The following is a 21,264-nucleotide window of genomic DNA, read 5'->3' as shown; positions in this document are numbered from 1 at the left end:
AATTTCTATTCATGCATAAAAGATAACCTGAAATTTCCTATCACGGCAGCATAAGTGCTTATTTATTTTTCACTCTTTGAGAGTCAGGCTCTGAGTTAGTGCCTTCAAGAGCCAAGCATTTATATTTTTGTCATATGCTTTAGTTCGGTTCTTTTCCCTTTCATCCTGTTTTTTCAATAGATAAGAGAGAGCTAACAGTATTACAGAAAGTTTCCACTGGTGGTCAACGCTGGGTGCTGGGTACTCTGTAGACAGATGAAATAGATAGGCTAAGGGAAAGAAACAGCTACAAGAAACTGTCTTATTCACATACTGCAAAGTTCATTGCAAGTTGATTTAAATAACATTAAATCATTAATTTTACATTAACTTCAATTGTAAAATGGAACAGACAGTTCATTATAAAATTATTATATTTTGATTTAGGATTTTATCAACTTTAAGTGTTCTTAGAATAAAACCTTCAATAATCTTTAGAGTTAAAAAAGCATTTTTCTATTAACTAAATAAATTAAGTAAATTAACTAAAGTGCATGTCAATGGAACAGATAAAAGCCTGAATTTAGGGAACTGTGCTGCCAACAAACATCTGGATTCAACAAGACCTTTCCACACATGAAGTCACTGATGCCCAAAATGAGGCCTTTCAATGTTTCTTTCTGGGGCAGACATGTCACATCCTTCATTGATGGCAACACTGGTGAGCCGTCTGTGTTCTAGAGAATAACAGCTCATGCTCATACAAGCAACTCTCATTAAACTCAGTGAGTCACACAGTTAAAGACATAAAAGGAGGAAGAAGCGTTTCAGGGAAGAACAAGAAAAAAGAGAAGGAATGGGGTGAATGGCGCAGCCATATCTAATGGAAACAGTTAAAGTCATAAAGCCATCACAGCTGCTTGACAATGCTCCAGCAAAGCTGATCCCAGCGATGCAATCACTGTGGTGCAGTCTCCCACTCTTTCGGCCTTGATCTCCACATATCACATGTAAGAGGCATTTATTATTTGTACAACTTGGGGATACTAGATTGATGGAAATTTTCTTATACATCATTTACACCCTCTCCCAGTAGGACTCTTTCTAAGCTTCTCCAGGAATGTCCTGACCATATTATCCCTACTGCTTTTAGGAGGGATACCCTTATCTGGCCCTTCTTGAAGGTCTTCTTTACACTTTGGATGTTGTGACTAAAGTAAATATGTTCAAGATCTCATTACAGGACTCTCACTCAAAGATACTCTTGGCACATCTGTCCCTGCACTTACTCAAGAGCAAGATAATCAGAACAAAAGAAACTTAAAAAGGTAAATAGTATTCAGTAGGCTTTAGAAGTTGGCAGCAGTTCAAATTAAAAATCTCTTCCTAATACTGATACACAAAGAAATGTGTGGATAATTGATAAAAGAATAAAATATTAAGATCCTCCTTTCTTAAAAAAAAATTAGCTTGTGTAGGGCCATTACGATGTCTTGTAACCCAGGAACAACAAAAAATTCCAAGATTACATATATAAATAAATTCTAAAAATATATAAAATAAAAACATTGGCATTATGGCAGAAATTGAACAATAACCGCAGCAGCTTTGGTCTGAACACTTCTCTTGGACATAATGACAGTTAATACTCTGACTATTAAAAGTTGTTAATACACTGTTTGGGACATGACAGTCTGCTCAGGCTGGCTTGGATGTTTTCTCTCTGTCTAGTGCTCTTGAAACCAAAAGAGCTACCAGCCTGCGAACAGGCTGTCATGCTTTGGCAAAATATTACCTTGAAACTGTAATATTGTTAAAGGTTTGGTTGTGAGGTTGATGAGGGAAAATGATTGTAAACGATAATTCTGTTCTGTCATAGTTTATCAATAATGATTAAAGTTAAAACACATGTCTGGGTACGAAAATGATATGATCTATGTTTTGGAGCAACATGCATCCCTGTGCCTAACTCATTCCTCCCTCCCTGCTCTTGCATCCATCCTTCTTCAGGCCCTGACCTCACCTGGGGCTGAACCCTGGCAGATTAAAATGGCTAAAATTCATTATATATGTGTAAGAAAATGTGAAATAATAAAAACAAACAATTTCTAAAATGACAAAAAAATATACCGATGGAAAATAGAGAGAAGTTACTGGAGTTTTAAGCTATATTCAAAACTTTTATTTAATTTAAAAATAAGTGTATATTTATGAAAGAAATATTTTCACATCATTTTGAAGTCTATGAAGTTTTTTTTCTGCCCCATGGTATAGTACCTCTTCTGGTTTCAAATAAAATCAGTAGAGGTATCACAACTTTAAAACACTTAAATACTGAGGGACTAAAACTCTGGCTTTGTTTCTTCATGAGGAAGAATACTTTTGAGCCGCTCCTAAGGCAGTCATTGTCATTTTCTTCTGTAGCACAAATGTGAGAACCAGCTTGGGTGTTTCTCCTGTAAGGTTTCTTGTGGGCAAAAATCAAAATGCAATTTCTGTTTCTCAATTCAAGCATGAAAATAATCTGATATCTGCTGCCATTTAATCCAATGAGCTTTGTGCATTTTTTTTTATTATTTTAGGAGTAAAGTGCTGAGGTTTCATAAAATTGGTTGGCAAACACTCACTGAACCCTTGTGGTAGGTCTCGCTGGCATGTTTAAAGCTGACCAGCATAAAACACCATCCCTAGGCTTCATTCAATGTGATTCTCTATAGTATTTCATATCACAGCCTCAGACTAAGCCAGTAACCAAAGCCGTCTTGTTGCCAGGAGAATGCATGGTGCCCATATCACCTCTGAGCAAGCAAATGGAAACTCCTACACAGCACTCTGAATTTTACAAATTATCCCATCCCATTACTAATGATGCCTATGCTCTTACTTTTTTCTTTTCTACTTACCAGTCAGGACACGTTTACTTGGCTATGGTCTTGTAAAGACAGTATGAGTTTTGGACAAGAATTTGAGAGAGACAGTACAAAGGTTCAATCCTCATATCTATTCCGATCTGGCGAGGACAGAAGCTCCACAGGGACCAAATATATCATGGCACAGGGGTCTTTTATGAGACTGTTTCTCCAACCAAGGACCATGTATGGATATAACCTAGAACCTCTGCTCAGATGTAGCCCATGATAGCTCAGTATCCAGTGGTTACCCTATTAAGGGGAACAGGGACTCTTTCTGACATGAACTCAATGGTGGGCTCTTTGACCTCCCCAAACCCCAAGGGAGGAGCAACCCTGCTAGGCCACAGAGGAGGACATTGCAGCCAGTCCTGAAGGTACCTAATAAACCAGGGTCAGATGAAAGGGGAGGAGGTCCTCCCCTATCAATGGACTTGAAAAGGGGCAGAGAGGAGATGAGAGAGGGAGGGTGAGATTGGGATGGAATGAGGGAGTGGGATATAGCAGGGCTACAAAGTTAATAAACTGTAACTAATATTAAAAAAAGAAAAAGAAAAAATAAAAGGAGATACACATAAAAACATTTAACTTTAAAATTAGCCAGATTTCTTCAGAAATATTTGACTGTATTTAAAATGCATTAATAGCTTATAAACAGGAATCCTCCACAGTGAAATTTTGCCTGGTGCATTTGTGTATGTGAGTATTAAAAAAAAAAAAAAAACTCATACCAGATTTCAGGTGAAGTGTGGTTAACATTGAATATAACCTGTGATGACTTTGAAAGTGTTGAAGTCACTGAGGACTCCAGAAGGTGAAGTAAAGATACATCTTCATAGAACTAACAGCCCAGCAACAGAGACCTAGTATTGATCAAGCTTAATATTTTTCTTAAAGAGTGACGGCTTATAACAAAGAATTTTCATCAATTAATTTATACCTTATCATCTGGATGCTGACAGTGAGCCCTTTCAAAATTCCATTGATGTGCTAGGCAGAATATCATAATAGGTGTTTCTAGGAGAAGATATACATTAGGTGAAAGATATTTTTAGGCAAATGATTCCTTACCTGATAGATGGCTTCTGAAGGCCAATGCTGCATTTTATGTGGTGCAACGTTATTTTAATATTCCTTTTACAGCTTAAGACACACTTTAGCTCATTTGCTTCATACACTTTGGAAAAGAGGCACCTACGGTAGTAGTTAATCATGGTCTAGACTTAGTTACTCTATCAGAAAAAAAGAAGAAGGAAAAAAAAAAACAACAACACAATTTTCCTCTGATAGAATTTTCCCTCAATGTGTTTAAAGGATGCAGCTCAGGAATTGCCTACAGTGAGTAGACTCAGTGTCGAGAGCAATGTAGATGCAATAATTCTCTATTTCTGCACACCTGTCCACCAGGTTAACACAGTTGTCATTTGTCACAAAAGGCTTTAAGGAGAGCAAAGGCAAGATTCTTCCCTTTAGTTAAAACCTACCTGGCAGAAAAGAAAGTTCTTGGCGAGGGGGTGGAATAACTAATACCCATTCTTCCCCTGAAAACATGCTCACCTCTTACACTAAGACAGAGGAAAAAGTGCTGGATGATTTATCTTGTCCTTGGGGTCTGGAATCCTGTTAGAGACACCTTTGCAGTCTTCTATTAACTGTCACATTTCCTCCCCACCTACGCATGTCTTCATTTCTACACCCCTCCCCCAAACATAACACATAAATTATTTTCCATTTGTGTGATGGTTTGAATAAAAATGGCCCTCATAGACCCATAGGAGGTATATCCTTGTTGGTGGAGGTGAGGCTCTGTTGAAGGAAGTGGGCTACTGGGAGGAGTGCCTTGAGGTCTCACATGCTCAAGACAGGCCTAGAGCTCTTTTGGCTCACCTGCTCTTTTTGCTTTGTGCCCCAATCCAGATGTAGAACTTGAAGCTTCTTCTCCAGCACCATGTCTGCCTCCATGCCACCATGATGTTTTTCTTTAGGAGTTGCTGTGGTCATGGCGTATCTTCACAGCATCAGAAACTCTAAGACAGATGTTCTTAAATCTCTTAGTGCTCTTTATAAAACATCAATAAAGATATTTTTCAAGAATTTATGAGATATTATATTTGGGGAAATTTTAATTTCATCAAGTAAAAGAGTAAAAGTAAATGAAGGTTTATTTAAGAAATCTAGCTTCTTTTAGAATTAAGAACAAAATTTACAGCTGGGTGTAATGGTACCAACCTGTCATTCAAGTACAAGGAAAGATGAAATAAGGGAAACAGGAGTTTGAGGCTAACCCAGGATCCATAGTAAGACCTTGTCTTAAGAAACAAAAACAAAACAAAAAAAAGAAACAAAAACAAACAAACAAAAAGACAACAAATGTTTTGTAAGAACATGTCATGTTCAATTTTTTTTTTTTTTTTTTGTAATTTATTGCCTGTTTGTGTTTTCTCCACCAGAATCCAGCTTCCAGGAGGCAAGAATAATGAGTGATCTGTTTATTCTTACATCTACTGATAGAAAATTCAACCTTTACATAATAAGGAGCCCACAAAATAAAATACCAGTAGGGGATAAGGTGGAACTGCCAGTGTAAAATTTTCTTCATAGGCTTCTTTTTTTTTAATTTGTGATTTTTTATTATTATTAATTACACTTTATTCATTTTGTATCCCCCCATAAGCCCCTTCCTCCTCCCCTCCAGATCCCACCCTTCCTCCCCTTTCTGCATGCATGCCCCTCCCCAAGTCCATTGATAGGGGAGGTCCTCCTCTCCTTCCTTCTGATCCTAGTCTATCAGATTTCATCAGGAGTGGCTGCATTGTCATCTTCTGTGGCCTGGTAAGGCTGCTCCCCGCTCAGGGGGAGGTATCAAAGAGCAGGCCAATCAGTTCATGTCAGAGGCAGTCCCTCTTCCCATTACTATGTAACCCACTTGGACACTGAACTGCCATGGGCTACATCTGTGCAGGGGTTCTAGGTTATCTCTATGAATAGTCCTTGGTTGGAGTATGAGTGTCTATACACATATATACACACATATTCCAGTTTTTGGAAATGTGCTATTTTGGACTAGGTTTGAGTGTTAATATTTTTTTCCTTCTTGGTTACTAGCTCTTCTTCCTGCATATGGGTGAAATGTGATCAACCAGCTTCCTTTTACTGCTGGCATATCACACACTCTCCTAGCAATTAACACGTCTGGAACTGTAGTCCAAAGTAAACATTTCTATAAGTTGTTTCTGGTCATGATACTTCATTATATCAACATAGAAGCAATTAATTGTCACATGGTAACCTCAGCTTTCTGTTGACATAGTTATGGGCACTTGTGCTATGAAATAAACTTTTTGGTAATGAACTCTAGACCTACTTTGGAGTGATGAACATGGGATTAAAAATTCAAACCAAATCAAATGAAACAAAAGCCAACATATCACTACGGATTTCTAAGAGAGAAGAATTTTAAATCAGCTGTTGTGAATAATTAGTATTGAAATGCTTGGGTTATGACTTTATTTTTTGCTTCAGGTATTTGTTTTCTAGTTTTAAAATTAAATAAAAGATTGATACATCTAAAAAATATTTTATAAGAGAACTTCCCAACATGATATATTGAGTTTGATGTAGTGATGTCAAGTTCTATTTGCAAAGATTTATATACACTGAAGTGGGAATTATCAGAAAATATTACTTTATTATTTTTATATTCCTTTTCCTACTACTTAAAATTTTTATATTCCTTTTTATTATGATAAAGGGGGAAACTATGGCAGATATTAGGGATATGTCTTATTTATAAAGCTCCATCTTCTCTGACAATGGTTTATTAGCATGGCAGGAAGGACACTGTCAGCATCTTAGAAATTCTGAGTAATTGCTGTATGTCAGACAATGCCTGGAGATACCTGAACACATCCATCCTGGTCTCCTGCATAATGAGAAACAAGGTGCCTAGATGGCTTTGGGATTCCTGCCAGCTTGCTGTGACCTTTGTAGTAGACACATAAATGTCCACAGCTTCTGAAGTGTTGGACAAGACATGGAATTCTGAAGACAGAATTGGAATCAGATAATGTGATATCATGACTATCCAGTGGGAAAGGTTTTCTCTCTCTCTTTTTCTTATGTTTATGCATGTGTGCTTGTCTCGTCTGTATTGATCATCTGTATGAGTATACTTTTATAACTGTTTCAGTGAGTTTCAAGGTACAATTTTTCCAACAAACTGAATTAGTCAAGACATAACCAACGTGAATTTCTCAGGATACCACACCCATAGCTTTCTACTGTGTAATCCTCAAGGTGTGTGATCTTTCTTCCTTGGGAAATGAAAGTCTGTATTAAGTGATAATCACATTGAAGTTGGGCATCTTCTGTAAGTGAAGTTAAGAGGGTGTGGGATAACCGGGGTTATGAGGTGGTTAGCGCTGGCTGCTACTCTGAGCAAAGTGGACATGGAGAATACCGGTGAAAAGCACAGCTGACCTCCCTCCCCCAGGCTATATTCCGCATTTCACTTCAACTAGACAAAGAAAGTTGAATGAAACAAAATGTGGCAAAAAAGAGACAGAGCGACAGTCACCACCTTGCAAAATATTCTGACAAATGTTTGGGGAATGAGGTAACCCCCACACTAGAAGCCTATGGTTGTGTTCTCAGGAACAGACTCAGCAGAAAGGCAGCACTCACAGCTGATTTACTCACCTTTTCAGACTGGACACCAGCATGGACAGGGTCAGCCTCCTGCATCAGCATCTTCTCAGTGATTCAGTGATAGGTGGTCCTCGGGGAACATATACAGCAATGAGTTATTCTGCAGTGTTTGAGGCAACAGAGGAAATTTATTTTGACTGAAATCTGCATCAGCCTATAATAAAAACTATAAGAGCCTCTTAAATCAGTGGTTCTTTATTTGTGAGTTGTGACCTCTTTGGCAAACCTCTGTCTCCAAACACATTTACTTTATGATTCATAACAGTAGAAAATTACAGTTATAAAGTAGCAATGAAAATAATGTTATGGTTGTGGTTCACCACAGCATGAGGAATCATACTAAAGGGTTGTATCATTAGGAAGGTTGAGAACCACTGTCTTGAAATTTTAATTTCATTCTCTGGGTTCAAATAACAGTCTTGTTTTTAATATTCTTCCAAAGTCTCACTGCAGCTTAAAAATGATATTGAGACCAACAAAAATAAATAACACAATGAAATAATATAAACTTGCACAGGAGATAATTCCGAGTATTTACCAAGGAAAAAACACTTTGTTCAAAGAACATTTATACTTTGCAAATGATTGGTGTGAATACAAGTTTAAACCGTTTGCTATTTACCAAATGTGTTGAGTTTAGCTTATGGGCAATAATGATACTTTGATAGTAATATAGACCTAAGTTCCTACACTTTTCTTTGTGGAAGTTTTAATTAGATTTTAATAGAGACTTTTTATTCTGTTAATAATTACTTATCAGAATAGTAAGTTGTGCTTCAGGTGTTTCATACATCGACAGCAATAGTGAGAAGCTGCGATTTCAACTTGACTGTTTGCAATATTAATGATTTCTACTTACTCGTTGGAAAATACATTTTTCCATTGTTTACACATTTCATAATTATCACCAGATGTGCCTTAATAAGAATAGATTATTTCAACTAAAGCAAATAATGCATTAACTTATAAATGAAATCCATATTTGGCATGCCAAAGTGCAGGCACTATCAAATCTGTTGTGGGTTATTTTTTTTTCCCCTCCTGCCGTAACTGCTTGCAGATTGCCTCAACATTCAAATCCATAAACCACTTAGCACTCGACAACTCCTGCTGAGGCAAAGCTTTCCCAATTCTGTGTAATAGATCGTTCAGCTGCACAGGAAAATACATCAGTGTTAAGGAGAGAAGGGTGACATTAGCACTATGAAAAATAGAAGCCTCCCTTTTCCTTTGCCTCATTCTGTAGCCCTTAATAAAAAGTGCAGTAAACTTCTGCCTTGCATCCAGGCAAAGGACCTGTACTAACTTGGGAGATTATATCTGCAGTATTCTAGGGTTATAAAGTCTTAGAATTAATGATAGAGGTATATTTGAAAGTAAGAAAGCCTACAGCTTTGCATTAAGAAGCCTCATTCATTCTCCTTTGAAAGTAGAATACATTTGGCTTTATTTTAATTTATGAAACTTTAAAAATTAAAATTGTGCTGTGAAAATTTGCAGTTTTGTGGGATGTTTCAATTGATACAATATATTTTAAACCATGTTATATATTTCTTTATAGCACACTTTATAGTTGCATGATAATAAGCCTTTTAAGTTGCACTTAGTTTCCTTTTAGAATTTGAATTTTAGATTGGACAGGCACTCCACTTCTACTTAAGAGATGCTAGCTACTAGGATTAATTCTATAAGTAAATCATTACATCATGTATGTAAATTTAAACTTACTATGTATAACTTGTTTCATTAGTGATAACTAAATTCATTTCATTGTAAACTAAGTTAGGAAGTTGTGGTATAGAACAAGTAGTTAGTGACAAATGGTTTGTTCTAGCCTAGAAAACCAAAATCAGTGTCAAATAGGTGGTGGTAGTTTTCTGAAACCTTGTGTGTACCTGTTAATATAGAATATTAAGCAAATGATGAAAATGCCGTGCAACCATTCCTTCATCAACCAATAGCTGATGCGATGACTACAAAAAGTGGTGTGAACATGAAGAGAGCAGGTTCAACCATCACTAGTTATTTGTATTTGATAAATCAAGGAAAGATGATAAAGTTGCCTGTTCCTTGGGTCATCTATATAGTTTTTAATGTTATTCCATGTGTTATGATCCAGGGAAGTTGATTTACCTCAACTTCCTGTAGAAAAAGTTTAGTTATAGGTTTTGTGCTATATGAAGAAAATTAAACTGAAAAATAGACTGAACTTTTTCTCTGAAGAATGTAACAATGAGAAATACATGCTTTGCCTGTTCTGTTTTCCAGCCAGAATAATAAAATTAGTGTTTAGATTCTTGATGTAACTTTCCAGAAACATTTGTAATAGCTCCCATTGTACTATTTCACTGCTAATGGCTGTGGCCTACCAGAGTTAGGTGATGAGATATCTTGGCTAGAAAAGAACATAGTAGACATATTGACAATTCTTATTCATGTCATATTTGAATGTTCTTGCAGAGGCTTTATGAGCTTTTATTATTAAAATAACCTTCCAATTGCTCCCCAGATTTTGAGATTCTCCATCTGTTTTAGAGTGTATATTTAGAATATTAGAATGCATCAAACTTCTGCTTTAAACTCCACAATTGTGTTTATTATACCAAGAAAATTCTTGCTTTCTCCCAGTGCTCTAGTTCATTATAAACTGTTCCCAAGAGATGCCCTTTGTCCTATGTGATCACTGTTTTCTGTCATCAGTCATTATCATCTGAATGTGCCTTCAAATTCACATTGAGGAGAAAGTCTTCTTCCCAAGTTAGAGTTTCTTCATACTGGGAGGACAGCCACTTCCTCTTTCTAGTTTCACACAAATACTTTTTGTGATATTCTTCTGACAAAAGTAGAGAGTAAAGCAACAGAGTTTTAGCAGATTGTAGTAAAAAGTTGCTTTCATTCTTTTTTTTTTTTTTTTTCAATGCAGTTTATTCAGGAACATTGAACAATCCTCGGACCCCGGGGAAAGCCAGCCCACAGCTTAAATAGCCTCTGGGTAGCCAACCCAGGCTTTCATTCTTTTTAATGATTTGGTCAGACATCCCAAGCAGTCATCCCCTAAGTTACCTTACCCTTTAAATAAAATCACTGCAGTTATTAGAAAATTTAGCTTTTTCAGTATCTAAAATTTTCAGATAGGGTAATTGCTAGAAATTTGAAGTTCGGCTTTATTCCTGTTGCTTCCTCTGCGCTTACACTTAGCTCACAGAAGCTTGGAACTGGCTTTTGAAAATCAAGTCAGTTAGACTGTTAGACATCATAATGCATAGGGAGACTTCATCTTTTCTTTAACCAGCGTCTCTAAGTCTGTTATCATGGTTCTGTGATAACGTAATTCCTACCAAATAACAGACTGTTAAGCTGCCTATCAATCTATCGCCCACATCTTTTTTAAACACTATGCTTTTATTTTTCAAATGAATTGCATGAAGTTAAAGATTTGGAACCACAAATATGTAATTAGGGGAAAGCAGCGTCGTTTTAACTATTCCCCACCCATGAAATGGAGCAAGTGGCCGTGCATGCTTTATTCGCCAAAAAGAAGCTGATTTTGTCTAGACTAGTCCCCTTGGATGGCCAGGCGGTTCACTGGATAGTATCTGTGACACACGCGGAGCAGTTCCGCACAGGGTGCTCTGCCAACACGATGTTTTCTTACAATCACCATCACCATATCTGTTGTGCCTAGTAGAGCATACTGTTTGCTATCCATCTCACTCTAAGGATTAATCAGATAATATCTGTAAGGTACTTAGAGCTCCTTAGAATAAGGGGTTATTTAAGTACAAGGAAGTCTGATTATTATCAGCCCAGTACATTACATTGCCTCCTCCATGCCTTTTTATCATCCAGAGTAGCTATGAGGATTGATCAAAATCACAGCGAGAGAAGATGCAATTTAACATTAAGGAACTGTGCATACGTGTATGTGCATGTGTTTAAAATGTCATCAAACCCAGCCTCTTAGCTACACACATTTCTATTCTGAATTACATTGGCTATGATTAACATGAAGGTATTTGATTAGAAATCTTAGACCTTGGCTTACGAAGCCAAGTGCTTTGAATCACACATTCTATTATTGGGAAAAGGCAATAAAACCAAATGATACAAAGTCATTTGGAAGCTTTGACACAAGATTACAGTTAACTGCTTTTTATCAAAATTATGCTAAACTTAAATCTACTTTGGCAATTAAAGAATAGAATGGTGTTTTCTAAAACCATATGTATTAATTTACGCTACTAATTTTCCCTCTAAGTGACAATTCTCTTGTAAAAAAATTAATATTTCTTAAATTGAAAACTGAATTTTTAAATCAGTAATAAAGTATGAGAAGCATCAACATAAATTAGAAACAAATTATGTTATGTATAATGAAGAGTTAGAATTAAATTCCTTTATATATTATAATTTGAAAATTTTTGCATGTCACTTTATTTTTTACTTTTTAACACTTTAAAATTAAAATATAATTACATCACTTCTACCTTTATTTTCCCTCTAAAATTTCCCATGCCTCTCTTTAATATTCCTCAAAAAAAATGTGTGTGAATGTGTGTGTGAGAGGGAGAGAAAGAGAGAGAGAGAAGCAGGCTTGTAGAGGTATATGTCTGTGAATACAGGTATTCACCAAAGCCAAAATTATCCAGAAGTGTTAGATAAGCCTGGAGCTGGAGTTGTAGGAGCTTGGGAGTAACCAGATGCGGGTACTAGGAATTGAACTCAGTTTTTTGTTTGTTTGTTTGTTTGTTTTGTTTGTTCTGTTTTTTTTGTAAGAGTGTATGCATGCTTAATTGCCGAGCCACCTCCCCAACTCTTTTTAAGCCATTTGTGTAATAGACAAGGGTGTTTCAGTATTATGTTAATACTAACTACTTCATATTATTTTCCTCTCCGTCTCCTATCCAGCTAGCCATCAATTGGTTTGTACATTTGGCATCTACCCATCAATTTGTCTATCCAAAAGAACCATATTAAGAAGAGGTCTTTATAGGCAAAACAAACAAACAAACAAACAAACAAACAATCAAAAACAGTCTCCTAATGGGGAATCCGTGTTCTTGCTCAAGCATGAAAAAGCCTGAATCCTCATTTTCTAAGCTCTTTTTTCTTCTCTTCAGGTTTTAATTCATTTGGGCTATGACTATTCATATTAACTAAGGGCATCTACTTAGTGGAGCCCACTGATTCATTTGATAATCTTGCCCAACAGGAGACACACCCAGTAACAAAGCTTAATATAGCCATATTATGGTCCAGTAAAGTTGACACACAAGAATAACAATCCTCTCACAAATCCATGCATCTATTTTTCTTCACATTCTTTCAGATATCTAATAATATTTCCATGGAAATTAAAGACCTGTTGTGATGATTCACAGTTGTTGGTAAGTCTACACTGACTACCTGAATACTCTCTATAAGTTGGCTTATGACACTGTTCCTATTTCCTCATTTGTAAAAGAAGGTTGACTTTAGCCAACCCATCAGGAGGTTGTAAAAATGTATAATTAAAGGCATCTACGTTCATCTAACACATACAACAAACACTTAATCTACTTACAAACAGTTGTGGCAATGATTTCCTTTTAATTCCTTAAAAGTTAGTTTCCTTTGTCATTTAATTGTAGATATTTCTATACATTAAGTGAATATTACTGGTTTTCAATGGCTTTTTTGCAGTAATTCTAGATTTCAATCAACCAAACCATTTCTTTAACTCTATTGTGTATATTTGACTTACATGTTTTCAGCCCACTTGTTATCTCTAAAGTAGGAGTTACACAGTTTTTATTCATTGACTCATCAGCATAAAAGTCAAACACCACAATGATTATGATATGTTTCTGGAACTGTAAATAACTGTGGAAACATAGCCTCATTGAGAAATATTTTTGAATTGTTTACTAGTCAGCTGCTCATAGCGATAATAAAATATGCAAGTCAGGTCACTAATAAAGAAAAGCAGGTTTGTGCAATCAATTTGAGTGTTCCAAAATCTCTCTGAGGTCCTGTCCTTCACTGAATTATCCTATGAGAAAGAGAGAGAGAGAGTGTGTGGTTTGATTAGGGACAAACCCCATAGGCTCAAATATTTGAATGCTTGGTCATTAGGAGGAGGCAATACTTGAGAGAGATTAGTATGGCCTTGTTGGAGTTCCTGTGGCCTTGTTGGAAAAGTGTGTCACTGGGGGTGGGATTTGAGGTTTCAGAAGCTCAATCCATGCCCAGTGGCCCTCTCTCTTTCTTACTGACTGTGAATCTGGAGGCAGAACTCTCAGGTCCTCTAGCACCTTGTCTATCTGTATATTGCTATGCTTCCCACCATGTTGATAATGGACTAATCCTCTGAAACTGTAAACAAAACCCAATTACATGTTTTTATTTATAGGAGTTGGCATGGTCATTGTATTTGTTCACACCAATAGAAACACCAACTAAGACAAGCACCAAATTCTGTAGCTCCATCTCCTATATCTGGGACATTAACTTCAAAGTTTAGTTTCTTCTAGCTTTGCTGCTGACAACATGTACCTCTTTCCTGGGCTGGTTCTATGCTCTGTGTAGATATCCTTGGCAGATGCCTCATGGCGCTTGACATCTCCATCACTTTTAGTTTACTGGTACCACCTAGGCTTAACTTCCATGGATTTACACAATGGCCTCTTAGGGCCTCCATAGATAAACTCCCATGCCACACATTGCCTGGACTCAGCAGCTCTCAAACTGCAGAGAGAGATTCCATGATCCCTTTACCCATACATCTTTTATGATGCTAAAGCCAGAACCACGTAGGTGGGACTACCAGCTTGGGATGACCCTTGCCACCTTGAACCATATTACCAGCAGGTTTGGTTTTTTTGCTGCCTTACAGCAGCAGGAAAATCCTTAGGATTTGTCCTTTCATTAGTAGGAAACTTAGCTGGATGGGATTAGAGAGTCTTAAAATCTCTGCCAAACAAATTAGTCCATTAATTTAAAATTTTGCTTCTAGTAAGTTCCTAGGACAGAAACTTACAACAAAATGGGGACCTCTTTCTTTCTTTCTTTCTTTCTTTCTTTCTTTCTTTCTTTCTTTCTTTCTTTCTTTCTTTCTTTCTTCTTTCTTTCTTTCTTTCTCTCTGTATCTCCCTTCCTTCTTCCTTCTTTCTTTTCTTCCTTCCTTCCTCTCTCCCTCTCCCTTTCTTATCTTTCCTCTTTTTTCTCTTCTTTCTCTCTCTTATGTCAAAAGATCACAAGAATGGTCTCCAGCCCAGCTGACAATATTGTTTCCTTCTGAAACCTCTTGAGCTTGGCCTCTATAGTCTGCATAACTCTCAGCATTACTGTCTGCCAAACTCCCAGTAGAACAGTCCATTAAATTCTACTTACAGCATCCCATGACAAAAGACATTTATAGAAGAGTTTATTAGGGTGTATAATTTTGGAGGGTTAGATTCCATGACAGCATAAAGTGAGATAGCATGCAGCAGGCAAAACAACCGAAGAAGGAGAGGGCATCCATCTGAAACCATAAGTAGGAAGCAGAAAGAAGGAACTCAATATGGCATGAGACTTTACATTCTCAAAACATACCTCCAGTGGCACACTTCCCCCAACAAAACTACTCCTCTAAAACCTCCACAAACAGTTCATCAACTGGGGACCAAGTATTCAGATATCTGAGTCTATAGGGGATATTCTTATTTGAATCACCACACAAAGCATTATATATTTTATACTGTCTTCATTTTTTTCCTGTTATCTTTGTCATCGCACAAATAGCATAGTTTAGCTTTCTCCCAGATCTTTCCATTTTAGCCTATCTAGCACATTGGTCCTGAGGGAAACTCAAGAGGCTGGCTTTCCCTTACCTTATTCCTCCCTTTCAGTTATTACAGTCTATTTTAGACATGTGTTTTCTTCCATTAATCTCACAAACTGATACTTATCAAAAATTTATATGATTTCATTTTAGTTCTTAATTCAAATGCTCAACTACTTTGTTGTCTCCCAAACAGAGAGTTATAAAAACACTGGAATAAAGTGATCCATCCTTCCATGAGCAGTAATGGCTTTGGGGAGTTTCAACTAATAATAATGGCCTTGTTGGTCCAACAAAGTCAAGGAATTACATGCACAATTGAGTTACTTTTCTCAAATTATTAGTATGCTAAGTGTGCTCTGTAATATAATAACATAAAAATCAAAACTTCCTGACTATAGATAAAATGGAAGAAAGGTAGCAGCCACTGTGCCTTCTGCCTATTTGTTGTGTTGGTCACCTGTATACCCAATATCTGAGATGTCCATAGGTACAACTGTCAGAGCCACCAGTCAACACACTTTACTATAGGGACACATGTTGGAGAAAAATACAAGCCTCATGTATCAATCTCCTACTCCCCTCCCCTCCCTCTCGTCCTACCTGTGCCATACCCTCTTTGAATTCATAGTTTCTGTCTTTAAAATATGGTTATGGATTGGATGGTTTCACACAGAAATAACAGAGATTTAAACTAAGAAAACGGAACCCCAGGGACAAGTTGACCTAAAACATAAATTGTTTTTTATGGGCATATACCAGTTTTCTTGCTGGTCCTGAGCTGTCATTTTGTATTATTTTTATCATAGTCACTGAAGATGTTAGCAGAAAAGCAGCCATCAAGAATGAAAAGAGAAGGAAACAAGAGCGGCAGCAAAGTCCCTGGAAAGACTTGTGCCAGCCCTACCTATGGGGGTATTTCCCAGCTTCATTTGTTTTACAACACACACACAGACACCACACAGGGATATTTCTCCAGCTTCCCTTGTCATTAACACATATCTCACACATGGAAGATAACGGTATCTCCCAAGGTTCCCTTAACCTCACACACACACACACACACAGAGAGAGAGAGAGAGAGAGAGAGAGAGAGAGAGAGAGAGAGAGACAGACAGACAGACAGACACACACACACACACACACACACATAAACAAACAATCAAAGTCTTATAAATGATGTTAGCTTTGAATTCTCATTTTTTTCTTTCTTCAAATATATAAAGCAAATGGGAAAAAAGCCAGATTTTCTGTGAGTTCTTAGTTGTGAACAAAAAGAGAAATCAAAATCTTTTTTCTACACTTTCAGAGTTTGAGTTAAAAGAGATGGATGGTTTTCTGCTCTTCACTTAAGCATCATGAACTCCCCTCATCTCTGTTTTCTTTCCCTACCTATTGGTCATCATTAGTGTGCTCTACCTTTGACTGTAGGGCAGAGTGTTGCCAAATTTGTTCCATTAATCAAGCAACAGATGGAGAATTAAAGCTCATGAACCCAGAAAGCTGGGACTCTTTCTCTCCATCCATGAAAATTTATTTACAGTGTTCACGGGCTAGAGCTGCTGAGAGATGGTCATGTAGAAATAAGTTTTATGAATGGTAGCTATTCTGGTGTGTATATGTGGTTTGTTTGTGTATGTGTGTGCAGGTGTGGTGTGTGTGTGTGTGTGTGTGTGTGTGTATGTGCATGTGCACACGCTGTGAAGTTTGGTGTTTAAACCACCAAGCAGAGAGGACTGACTGCATTTTTCAAAGTGCTTTTAAAGCCATGTCCTAAGTATAAGCTATGTTTAACAAACCAGTGGTACCCTAATGCCAGTGCTCTGTAAACACTTCCCTAGCGTGCTTTTGAGTTTTACTTAGTGCCTGAACTGGGAGTGCCTGTTTAATATTTATGGAAACTCACATCGTATTAAGTACCAAATGGGGCTGATGGGAGTTAATGTTCAAGGATGGCTTCATTTTGTTTACCAGGAAATGAGAGTGAAATCTGTGCCTAGTTGGTTACGTTTCAAGTAGGCATTATATTATGAGCACATTTCATCTAGTCTGACCAAAGTGGGGGTGAGATGGACCAAAATCAAGTATCCATCTCTGTTATTAAGTGCACAAACTGTAACCATGCAGCTGCATAGATTTTGCATGTGCATGCATACCCATATAACCATACTCAGCTCAGACAGAAGTAGCACCTATTATCTGAATCACTTTCAAGGGCCTTATTCTCTGAAATCCCACTTTTTCTCATAGATAATCACTGTCTTACTCTGACCACTTTAGATTTGTTTTGCAGATTCATTAACTCCATGCTTTGGAACTATTCAATATACATAAATAAATATAAATATATATATATATAGTGTGTGTGTGTGTGTGTGTGTGTGTGTGTGTGTTTTCAGTCAGTCAGTTGCAACTTGGAATTCATCTATGGAGCTTAGATTTTAGCAATAACATCAAAGTTAATATGAGAATTTCTTTCGTGAAATTCTTTCTTTCTTTGTTCCTTGTTTCTTTCTTTCTTCTTCCTTCCTTCTCCTCTCTCTGTCTCTCTCCTAGGTAATTTTATCTGTCATTCAGTAGTTTGGTATTATAGTCTGTGAATGAATTCCTTATTTCTTTATTGTTAATTCCAGGAAAAATATCTCGCATGGCCTGCATTATTCCAATCTACACCCTCAGGATGGAGTCCTCCTCAGTTCTCAGAGAGTTGAAATACTAACATATTCATCTCCAGCTTCTCTTTTCCAATGTTCACCTTCCCATAAGTGTCCATTTATTGGTGCTTCCTCTCCCTGCAATCTCTGTTTTATGAACCAACAGTAGACAGGTTTAATTAGGCCACCATCTCAATTGCCCAAGGGAAAATCTTCCATGTTTAATGCTACCTAAATGGCATCTCTACTTCTGTGAAGAAGTTGTCTTTTGTTAGTTGTGTTCTCTCAATACACTGAAATTTAACAACTTCCCTGTCAGTTTTAACCTTTATTTTGCTTCCAGGTCCATTCTGGAGATAAGCTTGCTTGGATAACATTGTAATTATTATTATTTTTTTTTTAAATAAGCTACAGCTGAAATGAAGAAGGAGAGTTGTGGCTAAGTCTTTTGCTAAGCAAGACAACTCTAGGCTACCTCTGACAGTGTTCATCAGATTCTCTGCTCACACCATGTCCATCTGCACGGCACACAGCTGTATGCACAATGAAAAGCAATACAAGTGCAGGCTTCCTCAAGAACCTGTGTTCTGCCCTTATAGGTATCATGCTATCTGATATTGCCTGTGGAATAATTTTAAATTCAAGATAGAGGCACATTTTATCTATAACACTAGACAAGAATGCCCTGAGGCTCATAAACGTGTATCTCCCTAATATTTTACTGCAGTGATGACCAGTCAGGTAGTGATATTGAAAGTCTTTCCTCCCCGTGTCTCAGAATGATAGTTAACGCCATGTTTATTCAGATGTGCAGGCTCCGCATGGGCAATTCCAATCAACCATTTCCCTGGCTTTTTAAGCACTTCCACACACATTCTTGTTTATACTCTTCACGCTTCCCTTGGGGTGAACTGTTAGAAGAAATTCAGTGTGAAGGCCAGCATCATATCTTTAGCAGCAAGAAGGAGCGGTTTTTGTGCTTTAAAGGTAAAGAATTTAACGTGCTAAGAGAAAGCAAAAGGTGATGATGTTTGTGATACAAACTCCGTGTAAACACAGCTTTCCATTTCCACCTCTTGAAATAAAGTGGCACAGATGACAGAAAAGCTGACAGCATTCCTGTAGTGCAAACAACATGACCTGTTCAAAAGAGTGTGATCCCCAGCTGTGGGAGAGGCTGTTCTTGAAATTCAGCCTCTGCTTCTTACCTTCCTTCCTCCCTCTTCTCTCTCTCCTTCTCCCTATCCCTCTCTCTCTCACACACACATTTTTCAATAGAGTATTTGAGTCCTTAGTGAATATCAAGCACTAGTGTCATCCTCCTTGACAACAAATACCGTAAATAAAATGACAAAGACCCAAATTTGTTAAGATATTTTCCTTTTCTTCTCTTTTATTTATTTATTTATTTTACTTCATGCCATGTCACTGTATTAAAAACTAGAATATCTTAGGACAAATAAAGGGATGTCCTCAATGTTGCTGGCCACTCAGGAAATCCTGAGGAGAAATGGTGCTGCTTCTGAAGCCTTCTCTGGTGGCAAAGAATAAAGTGGACATGGAAAAGCTCTTACTTATACCCATATTTATAACTGTCATAGAATAGTGTAAGTAGGCCCACGCCTCCATCATGTCCCCATGTATCATGAGGGCTCAATGCTGGCTGTTGATTAGACATTTGAGGTGACGACGATCAGTTGCCAGGTACAAGACACTGCAGCCCTGTGATTCTCGCTCTAGACAGTCTTCTTGGCTTTTAATTATTGGATGCTCACTCATGTTGCCCCTGAGAACCTGCAGACCTTGCCTCAATCTCACTGTGATTTCCTTAATCTGAGCTGCAGATGGCACCTGCTTTTGCTACACCGCTAAGTGGTGGCTGAGGTGAGTGTTCCTGAGGCTCCCACTGTACCTTTAGTGTTCTGATTCTTGGAGGGCTATTGCCTCGTTCATGATAGTGAAGACTGAAGTAGATTTGTCCAGCTAGAAACCCTTTCCACCACAGATCACTGTTACAATGTTCACCCTCTGACTTCTATAGAGAGCTGAAACTGCTAACTTTCCATTCAAGGACCCCAGGGCAGTTCAGTCCATGTTAGTTATTCATAAACTGGCTTTTGGAACCATCAAAGAAAATCACATTAGACAGAGTGAGACAGGCAGGAAGACTCTCTTCAAGACTACTGCAGTAGAGGTGAGAGATTAAACTCAACTGGCATGTAACGAAAGACAGTAAGATTTTTAAACAGTAGAATGAAGTAAGATGAAAGTCCTGGGGGCACAGAGGAAGATGGTCAGTGTGCTCAGGCCATCCGTGTCTGCTAATTGGGCTTATTAAAGTCATACTCCTCTCCTCCCACAGAGACCAAGCAAAAGGGAATCTATCTGTCTTTATGATCGCTTGTCAAAAGGTTTTCTTGTGGTCCTTTGAGAAAGACATAGCAAAAGGCTAGGAGAAGATTTATCTACATTTCAAAGTGTATGGGAAAAATTACAATGATGATATTTCTAAAACAGGTGCTGTAAGAAAAAGGGGGTCATGGTCCCACCATTGAGCAGTAGCGTGTCTAAAGGAGAGTCAAGGAAAAGGAAATGTCCAGGCAGGTGTGAGCATGGCTCGGGCTCACTTTGTTCTTTGAATGTGTGGTGTGTAAGGGGCACTGAGCCCAGCTGTCTTCCCCTATACTGTCACATTCTTTTCTATACTCACCATCTTTTTCCCTTCTTTAGAAAATATATTTTTAAATTTTTTTTACTTATTAAATAATTCAATTTGCATCTGGTCATAGGCTCCTTCTTACTCTCCTCCAGGTCCTACATTCCCTCTTGCACCCTCTCTTCCCTATTCCTCAGAATAGGGGAGCTTCTCTACCCAGACACCCCAGCTCATCTATTGACATGAGGACTGAATTCATCTTTCTTCCTATGTGGCCTGGTAGGGTAGTCCCATCAGGGGAAAGTGAACAAAAAGCAGGCAACATAGTCCATGTCAGAGAAATTCCCAGTTCCCTTAATTAGTGCGCCCACTTGAAACATAAGATGCCCATTGGCGACTTATAAGTAGAGGACGGAGGTCCAGACCATGCCTTGCCCTTGGTTGGTGCTTCAGACACCATAGGCTCTAGTTGATTGGTTCTGATGGTCTTCTAATGGAACTTTTGCCACCTCTAGGTACATTTATTCTTCCTCCACCTTTTCCAGTAGACATCCT

Source organism: Meriones unguiculatus, chromosome 18 (assembly GCF_030254825.1).
Source record: "Meriones unguiculatus strain TT.TT164.6M chromosome 18, Bangor_MerUng_6.1, whole genome shotgun sequence".
In the NCBI taxonomy this organism is placed as follows: Eukaryota; Metazoa; Chordata; class Mammalia; order Rodentia; family Muridae; genus Meriones; species Meriones unguiculatus.
The sequence above is the reverse complement of the archived record's forward strand: the minus strand, read 5'-3'. Positions refer to the sequence as shown.